Source organism: Rhinoderma darwinii (genome assembly GCF_050947455.1).
Source record: "Rhinoderma darwinii isolate aRhiDar2 chromosome 5 unlocalized genomic scaffold, aRhiDar2.hap1 SUPER_5_unloc_7, whole genome shotgun sequence".
Taxonomy (NCBI): Eukaryota; Metazoa; Chordata; class Amphibia; order Anura; family Rhinodermatidae; genus Rhinoderma; species Rhinoderma darwinii.
Genome location: NW_027461820.1, coordinates 623,425 through 639,799, shown reverse-complemented (window position 1 = coordinate 639,799; position 16,375 = coordinate 623,425). Strand labels below are relative to the sequence as shown.

The window sequence follows — 16,375 nt, the reverse complement described above, 5'->3', positions numbered from 1 at the left end:
ATTTAATCAATGAGCTCATTATCACTCATGCATTGTCCAACAGGTGTTGAAATAATGGGATTAAAAGGGGAGATCCCTTCAGAAAGACAGAAACAATAGCAAAGACAAAAAACACTTTTGGAATCTGCTTTTAGTCAACACATAAGGAAAGGGTGCACCGGTCCTGGAAATACTGCAATACCAGGTCAATGCGTGGAGTGGACAGAGCAAGCTCTATTTCCATCTCCCTGTTCTAAAAATCCATTTAATATATGGTCCCCAGATAGGGGACGTATCAGATATTAAACTGATAAGAACAGATACTACACTTGATCTTAGCCAAAAGGCCGAGAAGCGATAACCCGAACGGGCCGCGCGTTGCCCGAGCCTGCCCGATACTGCTGTTCAGCCCTTGCAGCGATTCAGCCTACTTCTAGGCAATTCCATGGGGCCCTGCAGGCTCACACACTCACAGCTACACGGGAGGTGAATAAAGGCCGGAGAGGAAGCCAGACAGGATTTGCTTCTTTTGCTTGCACCACAATGCAGTGCTGAAAGAGGAGGAATCTACATAAAAACGCCTTCCTGGCAACGCCCAAATGCCCTGCTGCCATGCAGATAAACACTGGCAGCGGCAGCAAGTGCATGCCCACAGCCACCCCTTGTTCCTTCACACCTTGTATCAGCTGTAATCCAGTCCAGTCCAGTGCTGCCTGCTGAGCAGCACTGACCAACACTGCCTGGGCCCAGGCTTTTATCTATGAGGCCCCATTATGATGTCAGAAAGCTGGCTCTGGAATCCTGAGGGCTCCACTATGACACGTGCAAAGTTCCGTCTGAACTTTATATAAGACGGTGAGGCTCAGTCACTCAGTGTTGCCTGAGAGGGCAACACTGCAACAGCCGGCCGCCAGGCTGTCTTTTTTTTGCACAGCTAGTTGCCTCCAGGAGGCCACAAGAGGGAGACAAGGGACTGCAAAATGGAAAATAGGCATCCACCAACTTTACAGACAACTTCTCCTTGCTCCTACAACCTCCATCCTTGCACAGTTTGTTATTCTTCTAGGTAACATAGTAACAAATCCAAATTGCTGCTCTCTTTGTAGGCAAGCAAGGCTTTGTTGCAACTGCAATTCTTACTTCTTCTTGAAATGTAGGGACGACAGTACATTCCATCACATCCATCTAGTGTACACAGGTAGGTCCATTGTGGCGGGCAGGCGAGCGGGCGGGCTGCTTTATTGGCTGTTTGCTGTTCCCCTACTCCACTCCACTATTTGACTGTTGTGCTGCATCAATCAATCAATCAATCAATCAATCAATCAATCAATCAATCAATCAATCAATCAGTGGCTGGCTCAGGTGCAGCTCTTTAACTTACCTAAAAGGGAGGGCGGAGAGAAGACAAGGAAGGTGAATGAGGTGTTCCAATGTGAAATGCCAGAAACACAGAAACACAGACGACACACAACAAGAGGTGGCAATCTATTCATTAATTGCATTTAATCAATGAGCTCATTATCACTCATGCATTGTCCAACAGGTGTTGAAATAATGGGATTAAAAGGGGAGATCCCTTCAGAAAGACAGAAACAATAGCAAAGACAAAAAACACTTTTGGAATCTGCTTTTAGTCAACACATAAGGAAAGGGTGCACCGGTCCTGGAAATACTGCAATACCAGGTCAATGCGTGGAGTGGACAGAGCAAGCTCTATTTCCATCTCCCTGTTCTAAAAATCCATTTAATATATGGTCCCCAGATAGGGGACGTATCAGATATTAAACTGATAAGAACAGATACTACACTTGATCTTAGCCAAAAGGCCGAGAAGCGATAACCCGAACGGGCCGCGCGTTGCCCGAGCCTGCCCGATACTGCTGTTCAGCCCTTGCAGCGATTCAGCCTACTTCTAGGCAATTCCATGGGGCCCTGCAGGCTCACACACTCACAGCTACACGGGAGGTGAATAAAGGCCGGAGAGGAAGCCAGACAGGATTTGCTTCTTTTGCTTGCACCACAATGCAGTGCTGAAAGAGGAGGAATCTACATAAAAACGCCTTCCTGGCAACGCCCAAATGCCCTGCTGCCATGCAGATAAACACTGGCAGCGGCAGCAAGTGCATGCCCACAGCCACCCCTTGTTCCTTCACACCTTGTATCAGCTGTAATCCAGTCCAGTCCAGTGCTGCCTGCTGAGCAGCACTGACCAACACTGCCTGGGCCCAGGCTTTTATCTCTGAGGCCCCATTATGATGTCAGAAAGCTGGCTCTGGAATCCTGAGGGCTCCACTATGACACGTGCAAAGTTCCGTCTGAACTTTATATAAGACGGTGAGGCTCAGTCAGTCACTCAGTGTTGCCTGAGAGGGCAACACTGCAACAGCCGGCCGCCAGGCTGTCTTTTTTTTGCACAGCTAGTTGCCTCCAGGAGGCCACAAGAGGGAGACAAGGGACTGCAAAATGGAAAATAGGCATCCACCAACTTTACAGACAACTTCTCCTTGCTCCTACAACCTCCATCCTTGCACAGTTTGTTATTCTTCTAGGTAACATAGTAACAAATCCAAATTGCTGCTCTCTTTGTAGGCAAGCAAGGCTTTGTTGCAACTGCAATTCTTACTTCTTCTTGAAATGTAGGGACGACAGTACATTCCATCACATCCATCTAGTGTACACAGGTAGGTCCATTGTGGCGGGCAGGCGAGCGGGCGGGCTGCTTTATTGGCTGTTTGCTGTTCCCCTACTCCACTCCACTATTTGACTGTTGTGCTGCATCAATCAATCAATCAATCAATCAATCAATCAATCAATCAATCAATCAATCAATCAATCAGTGGCTGGCTCAGGTGCAGCTCTTTAACTTACCTAAAAGGGAGGGCGGAGAGAAGACAAGGAAGGTGAATGAGGTGTTCCAATGTGAAATGCCGGAAACACAGAAACACAGACGACACACAACAAGAGGTGGCAATCTATTCATTAATTGCATTTAATCAATGAGCTCATTATCACTCATGCATTGTCCAACAGGTGTTGAAATAATGGGATTAAAAGGGGAGATCCCTTCAGAAAGACAGAAACAATAGCAAAGACAAAAAACACTTTTGGAATCTGCTTTTAGTCAACACATAAGGAAAGGGTGCACCGGTCCTGGAAATACTGCAATACCAGGTCAATGCGTGGAGTGGACAGAGCAAGCTCTATTTCCATCTCCCTGTTCTAAAAATCCATTTAATATATGGTCCCCAGATAGGGGACGTATCAGATATTAAACTGATAAGAACAGATACTACACTTGATCTTAGCCAAAAGGCCGAGAAGCGATAACCCGAACGGGCCGCGCGTTGCCCGAGCCTGCCCGATACTGCTGTTCAGCCCTTGCAGCGATTCAGCCTACTTCTAGGCAATTCCATGGGGCCCTGCAGGCTCACACACTCACAGCTACACGGGAGGTGAATAAAGGCCGGAGAGGAAGCCAGACAGGATTTGCTTCTTTTGCTTGCACCACAATGCAGTGCTGAAAGAGGAGGAATCTACATAAAAACGCCTTCCTGGCAACGCCCAAATGCCCTGCTGCCATGCAGATAAACACTGGCAGCGGCAGCAAGTGCATGCCCACAGCCACCCCTTGTTCCTTCACACCTTGTATCAGCTGTAATCCAGTCCAGTCCAGTGCTGCCTGCTGAGCAGCACTGACCAACACTGCCTGGGCCCAGGCTTTTATCTCTGAGGCCCCATTATGATGTCAGAAAGCTGGCTCTGGAATCCTGAGGGCTCCACTATGACACGTGCAAAGTTCCGTCTGAACTTTATATAAGACGGTGAGGCTCAGTCAGTCACTCAGTGTTGCCTGAGAGGGCAACACTGCAACAGCCGGCCGCCAGGCTGTCTTTTTTTTGCACAGCTAGTTGCCTCCAGGAGGCCACAAGAGGGAGACAAGGGACTGCAAAATGGAAAATAGGCATCCACCAACTTTACAGACAACTTCTCCTTGCTCCTACAACCTCCATCCTTGCACAGTTTGTTATTCTTCTAGGTAACATAGTAACAAATCCAAATTGCTGCTCTCTTTGTAGGCAAGCAAGGCTTTGTTGCAACTGCAATTCTTACTTCTTCTTGAAATGTAGGGACGACAGTACATTCCATCACATCCATCTAGTGTACACAGGTAGGTCCATTGTGGCGGGCAGGCGAGCGGGCGGGCTGCTTTATTGGCTGTTTGCTGTTCCCCTACTCCACTCCACTATTTGACTGTTGTGCTGCATCAATCAATCAATCAATCAATCAATCAATCAATCAATCAATCAATCAATCAGTGGCTGGCTCAGGTGCAGCTCTTTAACTTACCTAAAAGGGAGGGCGGAGAGAAGACAAGGAAGGTGAATGAGGTGTTCCAATGTGAAATGCCGGAAACACAGAAACACAGACGACACACAACAAGAGGTGGCAATCTATTCATTAATTGCATTTAATCAATGAGCTCATTATCACTCATGCATTGTCCAACAGGTGTTGAAATAATGGGATTAAAAGGGGAGATCCCTTCAGAAAGACAGAAACAATAGCAAAGACAAAAAACACTTTTGGAATCTGCTTTTAGTCAACACATAAGGAAAGGGTGCACCGGTCCTGGAAATACTGCAATACCAGGTCAATGCGTGGAGTGGACAGAGCAAGCTCTATTTCCATCTCCCTGTTCTAAAAATCCATTTAATATATGGTCCCCAGATAGGGGACGTATCAGATATTAAACTGATAAGAACAGATACTACACTTGATCTTAGCCAAAAGGCCGAGAAGCGATAACCCGAACGGGCCGCGCGTTGCCCGAGCCTGCCCGATACTGCTGTTCAGCCCTTGCAGCGATTCAGCCTACTTCTAGGCAATTCCATGGGGCCCTGCAGGCTCACACACTCACAGCTACACGGGAGGTGAATAAAGGCCGGAGAGGAAGCCAGACAGGATTTGCTTCTTTTGCTTGCACCACAATGCAGTGCTGAAAGAGGAGGAATCTACATAAAAACGCCTTCCTGGCAACGCCCAAATGCCCTGCTGCCATGCAGATAAACACTGGCAGCGGCAGCAAGTGCATGCCCACAGCCACCCCTTGCTCCTTCACACCTTGTATCAGCTGTAATCCAGTCCAGTCCAGTGCTGCCTGCTGAGCAGCACTGACCAACACTGCCTGGGCCCAGGCTTTTATCTCTGAGGCCCCATTATGATGTCAGAAAGCTGGCTCTGGAATCCTGAGGGCTCCACTATGACACGTGCAAAGTTCCGTCTGAACTTTATATAAGACGGTGAGGCTCAGTCAGTCACTCAGTGTTGCCTGAGAGGGCAACACTGCAACAGCCGGCCGCCAGGCTGTCTTTTTTTTGCACAGCTAGTTGCCTCCAGGAGGCCACAAGAGGGAGACAAGGGACTGCAAAATGGAAAATAGGCATCCACCAACTTTACAGACAACTTCTCCTTGCTCCTACAACCTCCATCCTTGCACAGTTTGTTATTCTTCTAGGTAACATAGTAACAAATCCAAATTGCTGCTCTCTTTGTAGGCAAGCAAGGCTTTGTTGCAACTGCAATTCTTACTTCTTCTTGAAATGTAGGGACGACAGTACATTCCATCACATCCATCTAGTGTACACAGGTAGGTCCATTGTGGCGGGCAGGCGAGCGGGCGGGCTGCTTTATTGGCTGTTTGCTGTTCCCCTACTCCACTCCACTATTTGACTGTTGTGCTGCATCAATCAATCAATCAATCAATCAATCAATCAATCAATCAATCAATCAGTGGCTGGCTCAGGTGCAGCTCTTTAACTTACCTAAAAGGGAGGGCGGAGAGAAGACAAGGAAGGTGAATGAGGTGTTCCAATGTGAAATGCCGGAAACACAGAAACACAGACGACACACAACAAGAGGTGGCAATCTATTCATTAATTGCATTTAATCAATGAGCTCATTATCACTCATGCATTGTCCAACAGGTGTTGAAATAATGGGATTAAAAGGGGAGATCCCTTCAGAAAGACAGAAACAATAGCAAAGACAAAAAACACTTTTGGAATCTGCTTTTAGTCAACACATAAGGAAAGGGTGCACCGGTCCTGGAAATACTGCAATACCAGGTCAATGCGTGGAGTGGACAGAGCAAGCTCTATTTCCATCTCCCTGTTCTAAAAATCCATTTAATATATGGTCCCCAGATAGGGGACGTATCAGATATTAAACTGATAAGAACAGATACTACACTTGATCTTAGCCAAAAGGCCGAGAAGCGATAACCCGAACGGGCCGCGCGTTGCCCGAGCCTGCCCGATACTGCTGTTCAGCCCTTGCAGCGATTCAGCCTACTTCTAGGCAATTCCATGGGGCCCTGCAGGCTCACACACTCACAGCTACACGGGAGGTGAATAAAGGCCGGAGAGGAAGCCAGACAGGATTTGCTTCTTTTGCTTGCACCACAATGCAATGCTGAAAGAGGAGGAATCTACATAAAAACGCCTTCCTGGCAACGCCCAAATGCCCTGCTGCCATGCAGATAAACACTGGCAGCGGCAGCAAGTGCATGCCCACAGCCACCCCTTGTTCCTTCACACCTTGTATCAGCTGTAATCCAGTCCAGTCCAGTGCTGCCTGCTGAGCAGCACTGACCAACACTGCCTGGGCCCAGGCTTTTATCTCTGAGGCCCCATTATGATGTCAGAAAGCTGGCTCTGGAATCCTGAGGGCTCCACTATGACACGTGCAAAGTTCCGTCTGAACTTTATATAAGACGGTGAGGCTCAGTCAGTCACTCAGTGTTGCCTGAGAGGGCAACACTGCAACAGCCGGCCGCCAGGCTGTCTTTTTTTTGCACAGCTAGTTGCCTCCAGGAGGCCACAAGAGGGAGACAAGGGACTGCAAAATGGAAAATAGGCATCCACCAACTTTACAGACAACTTCTCCTTGCTCCTACAACCTCCATCCTTGCACAGTTTGTTATTCTTCTAGGTAACATAGTAACAAATCCAAATTGCTGCTCTCTTTGTAGGCAAGCAAGGCTTGGTTGCAACTGCAATTCTTACTTCTTCTTGAAATGTAGGGACGACAGTACATTCCATCACATCCATCTAGTGTACACAGGTAGGTCCATTGTGGCGGGCAGGCGAGCGGGCGGGCTGCTTTATTGGCTGTTTGCTGTTCCCCTACTCCACTCCACTATTTGACTGTTGTGCTGCATCAATCAATCAATCAATCAATCAATCAATCAATCAATCAATCAGTGGCTGGCTCAGGTGCAGCTCTTTAACTTACCTAAAAGGGAGGGCGGAGAGAAGACAAGGAAGGTGAATGAGGTGTTCCAATGTGAAATGCCGGAAACACAGAAACACAGACGACACACAACAAGAGGTGGCAATCTATTCATTAATTGCATTTAATCAATGAGCTCATTATCACTCATGCATTGTCCAACAGGTGTTGAAATAATGGGATTAAAAGGGGAGATCCCTTCAGAAAGACAGAAACAATAGCAAAGACAAAAAACACTTTTGGAATCTGCTTTTAGTCAACACATAAGGAAAGGGTGCACCGGTCCTGGAAATACTGCAATACCAGGTCAATGCGTGGAGTGGACAGAGCAAGCTCTATTTCCATCTCCCTGTTCTAAAAATCCATTTAATATATGGTCCCCAGATAGGGGACGTATCAGATATTAAACTGATAAGAACAGATACTACACTTGATCTTAGCCAAAAGGCCGAGAAGCGATAACCCGAACGGGCCGCGCGTTGCCCGAGCCTGCCCGATACTGCTGTTCAGCCCTTGCAGCGATTCAGCCTACTTCTAGGCAATTCCATGGGGCCCTGCAGGCTCACACACTCACAGCTACACGGGAGGTGAATAAAGGCCGGAGAGGAAGCCAGACAGGATTTGCTTCTTTTGCTTGCACCACAATGCAGTGCTGAAAGAGGAGGAATCTACATAAAAACGCCTTCCTGGCAACGCCCAAATGCCCTGCTGCCATGCAGATAAACACTGGCAGCGGCAGCAAGTGCATGCCCACAGCCACCCCTTGTTCCTTCACACCTTGTATCAGCTGTAATCCAGTCCAGTCCAGTGCTGCCTGCTGAGCAGCACTGACCAACACTGCCTGGGCCCAGGCTTTTATCTCTGAGGCCCCATTATGATGTCAGAAAGCTGGCTCTGGAATCCTGAGGGCTCCACTATGACACGTGCAAAGTTCCGTCTGAACTTTATATAAGACGGTGAGGCTCAGTCAGTCACTCAGTGTTGCCTGAGAGGGCAACACTGCAACAGCCGGCCGCCAGGCTGTCTTTTTTTTGCACAGCTAGTTGCCTCCAGGAGGCCACAAGAGGGAGACAAGGGACTGCAAAATGGAAAATAGGCATCCACCAACTTTACAGACAACTTCTCCTTGCTCCTACAACCTCCATCCTTGCACAGTTTGTTATTCTTCTAGGTAACATAGTAACAAATCCAAATTGCTGCTCTCTTTGTAGGCAAGCAAGGCTTTGTTGCAACTGCAATTCTTACTTCTTCTTGAAATGTAGGGACGACAGTACATTCCATCACATCCATCTAGTGTACACAGGTAGGTCCATTGTGGCGGGCAGGCGAGCGGGCGGGCTGCTTTATTGGCTGTTTGCTGTTCCCCTACTCCACTCCACTATTTGACTGTTGTGCTGCATCAATCAATCAATCAATCAATCAATCAATCAATCAATCAATCAATCAATCAGTGGCTGGCTCAGGTGCAGCTCTTTAACTTACCTAAAAGGGAGGGCGGAGAGAAGACAAGGAAGGTGAATGAGGTGTTCCAATGTGAAATGCCGGAAACACAGAAACACAGACGACACACAACAAGAGGTGGCAATCTATTCATTAATTGCATTTAATCAATGAGCTCATTATCACTCATGCATTGTCCAACAGGTGTTGAAATAATGGGATTAAAAGGGGAGATCCCTTCAGAAAGACAGAAACAATAGCAAAGACAAAAAACACTTTTGGAATCTGCTTTTAGTCAACACATAAGGAAAGGGTGCACCGGTCCTGGAAATACTGCAATACCAGGTCAATGCGTGGAGTGGACAGAGCAAGCTCTATTTCCATCTCCCTGTTCTAAAAATCCATTTAATATATGGTCCCCAGATAGGGGACGTATCAGATATTAAACTGATAAGAACAGATACTACACTTGATCTTAGCCAAAAGGCCGAGAAGCGATAACCCGAACGGGCCGCGCGTTGCCCGAGCCTGCCCGATACTGCTGTTCAGCCCTTGCAGCGATTCAGCCTACTTCTAGGCAATTCCATGGGGCCCTGCAGGCTCACACACTCACAGCTACACGGGAGGTGAATAAAGGCCGGAGAGGAAGCCAGACAGGATTTGCTTCTTTTGCTTGCACCACAATGCAGTGCTGAAAGAGGAGGAATCTACATAAAAACGCCTTCCTGGCAACGCCCAAATGCCCTGCTGCCATGCAGATAAACACTGGCAGCGGCAGCAAGTGCATGCCCACAGCCACCCCTTGTTCCTTCACACCTTGTATCAGCTGTAATCCAGTCCAGTCCAGTGCTGCCTGCTGAGCAGCACTGACCAACACTGCCTGGGCCCAGGCTTTTATCTCTGAGGCCCCATTATGATGTCAGAAAGCTGGCTCTGGAATCCTGAGGGCTCCACTATGACACGTGCAAAGTTCCGTCTGAACTTTATATAAGACGGTGAGGCTCAGTCAGTCACTCAGTGTTGCCTGAGAGGGCAACACTGCAACAGCCGGCCGCCAGGCTGTCTTTTTTTTGCACAGCTAGTTGCCTCCAGGAGGCCACAAGAGGGAGACAAGGGACTGCAAAATGGAAAATAGGCATCCACCAACTTTACAGACAACTTCTCCTTGCTCCTACAACCTCCATCCTTGCACAGTTTGTTATTCTTCTAGGTAACATAGTAACAAATCCAAATTGCTGCTCTCTTTGTAGGCAAGCAAGGCTTTGTTGCAACTGCAATTCTTACTTCTTCTTGAAATGTAGGGACGACAGTACATTCCATCACATCCATCTAGTGTACACAGGTAGGTCCATTGTGGCGGGCAGGCGAGCGGGCGGGCTGCTTTATTGGCTGTTTGCTGTTCCCCTACTCCACTCCACTATTTGACTGTTGTGCTGCATCAATCAATCAATCAATCAATCAATCAATCAATCAATCAATCAATCAATCAATCAATCAATCAGTGGCTGGCTCAGGTGCAGCTCTTTAACTTACCTAAAAGGGAGGGCGGAGAGAAGACAAGGAAGGTGAATGAGGTGTTCCAATGTGAAATGCCGGAAACACAGAAACACAGACGACACACAACAAGAGGTGGCAATCTATTCATTAATTGCATTTAATCAATGAGCTCATTATCACTCATGCATTGTCCAACAGGTGTTGAAATAATGGGATTAAAAGGGGAGATCCCTTCAGAAAGACAGAAACAATAGCAAAGACAAAAAACACTTTTGGAATCTGCTTTTAGTCAACACATAAGGAAAGGGTGCACCGGTCCTGGAAATACTGCAATACCAGGTCAATGCGTGGAGTGGACAGAGCAAGCTCTATTTCCATCTCCCTGTTCTAAAAATCCATTTAATATATGGTCCCCAGATAGGGGACGTATCAGATATTAAACTGATAAGAACAGATACTACACTTGATCTTAGCCAAAAGGCCGAGAAGCGATAACCCGAACGGGCCGCGCGTTGCCCGAGCCTGCCCGATACTGCTGTTCAGCCCTTGCAGCGATTCAGCCTACTTCTAGGCAATTCCATGGGGCCCTGCAGGCTCACACACTCACAGCTACACGGGAGGTGAATAAAGGCCGGAGAGGAAGCCAGACAGGATTTGCTTCTTTTGCTTGCACCACAATGCAGTGCTGAAAGAGGAGGAATCTACATAAAAACGCCTTCCTGGCAACGCCCAAATGCCCTGCTGCCATGCAGATAAACACTGGCAGCGGCAGCAAGTGCATGCCCACAGCCACCCCTTGTTCCTTCACACCTTGTATCAGCTGTAATCCAGTCCAGTCCAGTGCTGCCTGCTGAGCAGCACTGACCAACACTGCCTGGGCCCAGGCTTTTATCTCTGAGGCCCCATTATGATGTCAGAAAGCTGGCTCTGGAATCCTGAGGGCTCCACTATGACACGTGCAAAGTTCCGTCTGAACTTTATATAAGACGGTGAGGCTCAGTCAGTCACTCAGTGTTGCCTGAGAGGGCAACACTGCAACAGCCGGCCGCCAGGCTGTCTTTTTTTTGCACAGCTAGTTGCCTCCAGGAGGCCACAAGAGGGAGACAAGGGACTGCAAAATGGAAAATAGGCATCCACCAACTTTACAGACAACTTCTCCTTGCTCCTACAACCTCCATCCTTGCACAGTTTGTTATTCTTCTAGGTAACATAGTAACAAATCCAAATTGCTGCTCTCTTTGTAGGCAAGCAAGGCTTTGTTGCAACTGCAATTCTTACTTCTTCTTGAAATGTAGGGACGACAGTACATTCCATCACATCCATCTAGTGTACACAGGTAGGTCCATTGTGGCGGGCAGGCGAGCGGGCGGGCTGCTTTATTGGCTGTTTGCTGTTCCCCTACTCCACTCCACTATTTGACTGTTGTGCTGCATCAATCAATCAATCAATCAATCAATCAATCAATCAATCAATCAATCAATCAATCAATCAATCAATCAATCAGTGGCTGGCTCAGGTGCAGCTCTTTAACTTACCTAAAAGGGAGGGCGGAGAGAAGACAAGGAAGGTGAATGAGGTGTTCCAATGTGAAATGCCGGAAACACAGAAACAGAGACGACACACAACAAGAGGTGGCAATCTATTCATTAATTGCATTTAATCAATGAGCTCATTATCACTCATGCATTGTCCAACAGGTGTTGAAATAATGGGATTAAAAGGGGAGATCCCTTCAGAAAGACAGAAACAATAGCAAAGACAAAAAACACTTTTGGAATCTGCTTTTAGTCAACACATAAGGAAAGGGTGCACCGGTCCTGGAAATACTGCAATACCAGGTCAATGCGTGGAGTGGACAGAGCAAGCTCTATTTCCATCTCCCTGTTCTAAAAATCCATTTAATATATGGTCCCCAGATAGGGGACGTATCAGATATTAAACTGATAAGAACAGATACTACACTTGATCTTAGCCAAAAGGCCGAGAAGCGATAACCCGAACGGGCCGCGCGTTGCCCGAGCCTGCCCGATACTGCTGTTCAGCCCTTGCAGCGATTCAGCCTACTTCTAGGCAATTCCATGGGGCCCTGCAGGCTCACACACTCACAGCTACACGGGAGGTGAATAAAGGCCGGAGAGGAAGCCAGACAGGATTTGCTTCTTTTGCTTGCACCACAATGCAGTGCTGAAAGAGGAGGAATCTACATAAAAACGCCTTCCTGGCAACGCCCAAATGCCCTGCTGCCATGCAGATAAACACTGGCAGCGGCAGCAAGTGCATGCCCACAGCCACCCCTTGTTCCTTCACACCTTGTATCAGCTGTAATCCAGTCCAGTCCAGTGCTGCCTGCTGAGCAGCACTGACCAACACTGCCTGGGCCCAGGCTTTTATCTCTGAGGCCCCATTATGATGTCAGAAAGCTGGCTCTGGAATCGTGAGGGCTCCACTATGACACGTGCAAAGTTCCGTCTGAACTTTATATAAGACGGTGAGGCTCAGTCAGTCACTCAGTGTTGCCTGAGAGGGCAACACTGCAACAGCCGGCCGCCAGGCTGTCTTTTTTTTGCACAGCTAGTTGCCTCCAGGAGGCCACAAGAGGGAGACAAGGGACTGCAAAATGGAAAATAGGCATCCACCAACTTTACAGACAACTTCTCCTTGCTCCTACAACCTCCATCCTTGCACAGTTTGTTATTCTTCTAGGTAACATAGTAACAAATCCAAATTGCTGCTCTCTTTGTAGGCAAGCAAGGCTTTGTTGCAACTGCAATTCTTACTTCTTCTTGAAATGTAGGGACGACAGTACATTCCATCACATCCATCTAGTGTACACAGGTAGGTCCATTGTGGCGGGCAGGCGAGCGGGCGGGCTGCTTTATTGGCTGTTTGCTGTTCCCCTACTCCACTCCACTATTTGACTGTTGTGCTGCATCAATCAATCAATCAATCAATCAATCAATCAATCAATCAATCAATCAATCAATCAATCAATCAATCAGTGGCTGGCTCAGGTGCAGCTCTTTAACTTACCTAAAAGGGAGGGCGGAGAGAAGACAAGGAAGGTGAATGAGGTGTTCCAATGTGAAATGCCGGAAACACAGAAACACAGACGACACACAACAAGAGGTGGCAATCTATTCATTAATTGCATTTAATCAATGAGCTCATTATCACTCATGCATTGTCCAACAGGTGTTGAAATAATGGGATTAAAAGGGGAGATCCCTTCAGAAAGACAGAAACAATAGCAAAGACAAAAAACACTTTTGGAATCTGCTTTTAGTCAACACATAAGGAAAGGGTGCACCGGTCCTGGAAATACTGCAATACCAGGTCAATGCGTGGAGTGGACAGAGCAAGCTCTATTTCCATCTCCCTGTTCTAAAAATCCATTTAATATATGGTCCCCAGATAGGGGACGTATCAGATATTAAACTGATAAGAACAGATACTACACTTGATCTTAGCCAAAAGGCCGAGAAGCGATAACCCGAACGGGCCGCGCGTTGCCCGAGCCTGCCCGATACTGCTGTTCAGCCCTTGCAGCGATTCAGCCTACTTCTAGGCAATTCCATGGGGCCCTGCAGGCTCACACACTCACAGCTACACGGGAGGTGAATAAAGGCCGGAGAGGAAGCCAGACAGGATCTGCTTCTTTTGCTTGCACCACAATGCAGTGCTGAAAGAGGAGGAATCTACATAAAAACGCCTTCCTGGCAACGCCCAAATGCCCTGCTGCCATGCAGATAAACACTGGCAGCGGCAGCAAGTGCATGCCCACAGCCACCCCTTGTTCCTTCACACCTTGTATCAGCTGTAATCCAGTCCAGTCCAGTGCTGCCTGCTGAGCAGCACTGACCAACACTGCCTGGGCCCAGGCTTTTATCTCTGAGGCCCCATTATGATGTCAGAAAGCTGGCTCTGGAATCCTGAGGGCTCCACTATGACACGTGCAAAGTTCCGTCTGAACTTTATATAAGACGGTGAGGCTCAGTCAGTCACTCAGTGTTGCCTGAGAGGGCAACACTGCAACAGCCGGCCGCCAGGCTGTCTTTTTTTTGCACAGCTAGTTGCCTCCAGGAGGCCACAAGAGGGAGACAAGGGACTGCAAAATGGAAAATAGGCATCCACCAACTTTACAGACAACTTCTCCTTGCTCCTACAACCTCCATCCTTGCACAGTTTGTTATTCTTCTAGGTAACATAGTAACAAATCCAAATTGCTGCTCTCTTTGTAGGCAAGCAAGGCTTTGTTGCAACTGCAATTCTTACTTCTTCTTGAAATGTAGGGACGACAGTACATTCCATCACATCCATCTAGTGTACACAGGTAGGTCCATTGTGGCGGGCAGGCGAGCGGGCGGGCTGCTTTATTGGCTGTTTGCTGTTCCCCTACTCCACTCCACTATTTGACTGTTGTGCTGCATCAATCAATCAATCAATCAATCAATCAATCAATCAATCAATCAATCAATCAATCAATCAGTGGCTGGCTCAGGTGCAGCTCTTTAACTTACCTAAAAGGGAGGGCGGAGAGAAGACAAGGAAGGTGAATGAGGTGTTCCAATGTGAAATGCCGGAAACACAGAAACAGAGACGACACACAACAAGAGGTGGCAATCTATTCATTAATTGCATTTAATCAATGAGCTCATTATCACTCATGCATTGTCCAACAGGTGTTGAAATAATGGGATTAAAAGGGGAGATCCCTTCAGAAAGACAGAAACAATAGCAAAGACAAAAAACACTTTTGGAATCTGCTTTTAGTCAACACATAAGGAAAGGGTGCACCGGTCCTGGAAATACTGCAATACCAGGTCAATGCGTGGAGTGGACAGAGCAAGCTCTATTTCCATCTCCCTGTTCTAAAAATCCATTTAATATATGGTCCCCAGATAGGGGACGTATCAGATATTAAACTGATAAGAACAGATACTACACTTGATCTTAGCCAAAAGGCCGAGAAGCGATAACCCGAACGGGCCGCGCGTTGCCCGAGCCTGCCCGATACTGCTGTTCAGCCCTTGCAGCGATTCAGCCTACTTCTAGGCAATTCCATGGGGCCCTGCAGGCTCACACACTCACAGCTACACGGGAGGTGAATAAAGGCCGGAGAGGAAGCCAGACAGGATTTGCTTCTTTTGCTTGCACCACAATGCAGTGCTGAAAGAGGAGGAATCTACATAAAAACGCCTTCCTGGCAACGCCCAAATGCCCTGCTGCCATGCAGATAAACACTGGCAGCGGCAGCAAGTGCATGCCCACAGCCACCCCTTGTTCCTTCACACCTTGTATCAGCTGTAATCCAGTCCAGTCCAGTGCTGCCTGCTGAGCAGCACTGACCAACACTGCCTGGGCCCAGGCTTTTATCTCTGAGGCCCCATTATGATGTCAGAAAGCTGGCTCTGGAATCGTGAGGGCTCCACTATGACACGTGCAAAGTTCCGTCTGAACTTTATATAAGACGGTGAGGCTCAGTCAGTCACTCAGTGTTGCCTGAGAGGGCAACACTGCAACAGCCGGCCGCCAGGCTGTCTTTTTTTTGCACAGCTAGTTGCCTCCAGGAGGCCACAAGAGGGAGACAAGGGACTGCAAAATGGAAAATAGGCATCCACCAACTTTACAGACAACTTCTCCTTGCTCCTACAACCTCCATCCTTGCACAGTTTGTTATTCTTCTAGGTAACATAGTAACAAATCCAAATTGCTGCTCTCTTTGTTAGGCAAGCAAGGCTTTGTTGCAACTGCAATTCTTACTTCTTCTTGAAATGTAGGGACGACAGTACATTCCATCACATCCATCTAGTGTACACAGGTAGGTCCATTGTGGCGGGCAGGCGAGCGGGCGGGCTGCTTTATTGGCTGTTTGCTGTTCCCCTACTCCACTCCACTATTTGACTGTTGTGCTGCATCAATCAATCAATCAATCAATCAATCAATCAATCAATCAATCAGTGGCTGGCTCAGGTGCAGCTCTTTAACTTACCTAAAAGGGAGGGCGGAGAGAAGACAAGGAAGGTGAATGAGGTGTTCCAATGTGAAATGCCGGAAACACAGAAACACAGACGACACACAACAAGAGGTGGCAATCTATTCATTAATTGCATTTAATCAATGAGCTCATTATCACTCATGCATTATCCAACAGGTGTTGAAATAATGGGAT

General features: G+C 47.7%; 11 non-coding genes across 11 annotated transcripts; all 11 read right to left on the bottom strand.

Annotated features, from left to right (window-relative positions):
• Nucleotides 1-147: 147 nt before the first annotated feature.
• On the bottom strand, nucleotides 148-338 carry LOC142697017 (U2 spliceosomal RNA). Its single transcript, XR_012864852.1, has one exon. It is a non-coding gene; the product is annotated as a U2 spliceosomal RNA (small nuclear RNA).
• Nucleotides 339-1,626: 1,288 nt separating this feature from the next.
• Nucleotides 1,627-1,817, bottom strand: LOC142697016 (U2 spliceosomal RNA). Its single transcript, XR_012864851.1, has one exon. It is a non-coding gene; the product is annotated as a U2 spliceosomal RNA (small nuclear RNA).
• A 1,296-nt stretch (nucleotides 1,818-3,113) lies between these two features.
• On the bottom strand, nucleotides 3,114-3,304 carry LOC142697015 (U2 spliceosomal RNA). The gene has a single exon (XR_012864850.1). It is a non-coding gene; the product is annotated as a U2 spliceosomal RNA (small nuclear RNA).
• A 1,288-nt stretch (nucleotides 3,305-4,592) lies between these two features.
• Nucleotides 4,593-4,783, bottom strand: LOC142697014 (U2 spliceosomal RNA). Its single transcript, XR_012864849.1, has one exon. It is a non-coding gene; the product is annotated as a U2 spliceosomal RNA (small nuclear RNA).
• A 1,284-nt stretch (nucleotides 4,784-6,067) lies between these two features.
• Nucleotides 6,068-6,258, bottom strand: LOC142697013 (U2 spliceosomal RNA). Its single transcript, XR_012864848.1, has one exon. It is a non-coding gene; the product is annotated as a U2 spliceosomal RNA (small nuclear RNA).
• Nucleotides 6,259-7,538: 1,280 nt separating this feature from the next.
• On the bottom strand, nucleotides 7,539-7,729 carry LOC142697012 (U2 spliceosomal RNA). The gene has a single exon (XR_012864847.1). It is a non-coding gene; the product is annotated as a U2 spliceosomal RNA (small nuclear RNA).
• Nucleotides 7,730-9,017: 1,288 nt separating this feature from the next.
• LOC142697010 (U2 spliceosomal RNA) lies at nucleotides 9,018-9,208 on the bottom strand. Its single transcript, XR_012864845.1, has one exon. It is a non-coding gene; the product is annotated as a U2 spliceosomal RNA (small nuclear RNA).
• Nucleotides 9,209-10,508: 1,300 nt separating this feature from the next.
• On the bottom strand, nucleotides 10,509-10,699 carry LOC142697009 (U2 spliceosomal RNA). The gene has a single exon (XR_012864844.1). It is a non-coding gene; the product is annotated as a U2 spliceosomal RNA (small nuclear RNA).
• Nucleotides 10,700-12,007: 1,308 nt separating this feature from the next.
• Nucleotides 12,008-12,198, bottom strand: LOC142697007 (U2 spliceosomal RNA). The gene has a single exon (XR_012864843.1). It is a non-coding gene; the product is annotated as a U2 spliceosomal RNA (small nuclear RNA).
• Nucleotides 12,199-13,502: 1,304 nt separating this feature from the next.
• Nucleotides 13,503-13,693, bottom strand: LOC142697006 (U2 spliceosomal RNA). Its single transcript, XR_012864842.1, has one exon. It is a non-coding gene; the product is annotated as a U2 spliceosomal RNA (small nuclear RNA).
• Nucleotides 13,694-14,989: 1,296 nt separating this feature from the next.
• Nucleotides 14,990-15,180, bottom strand: LOC142697005 (U2 spliceosomal RNA). Its single transcript, XR_012864841.1, has one exon. It is a non-coding gene; the product is annotated as a U2 spliceosomal RNA (small nuclear RNA).
• Between the last annotated feature and the right edge of the window lie 1,195 nt (nucleotides 15,181-16,375).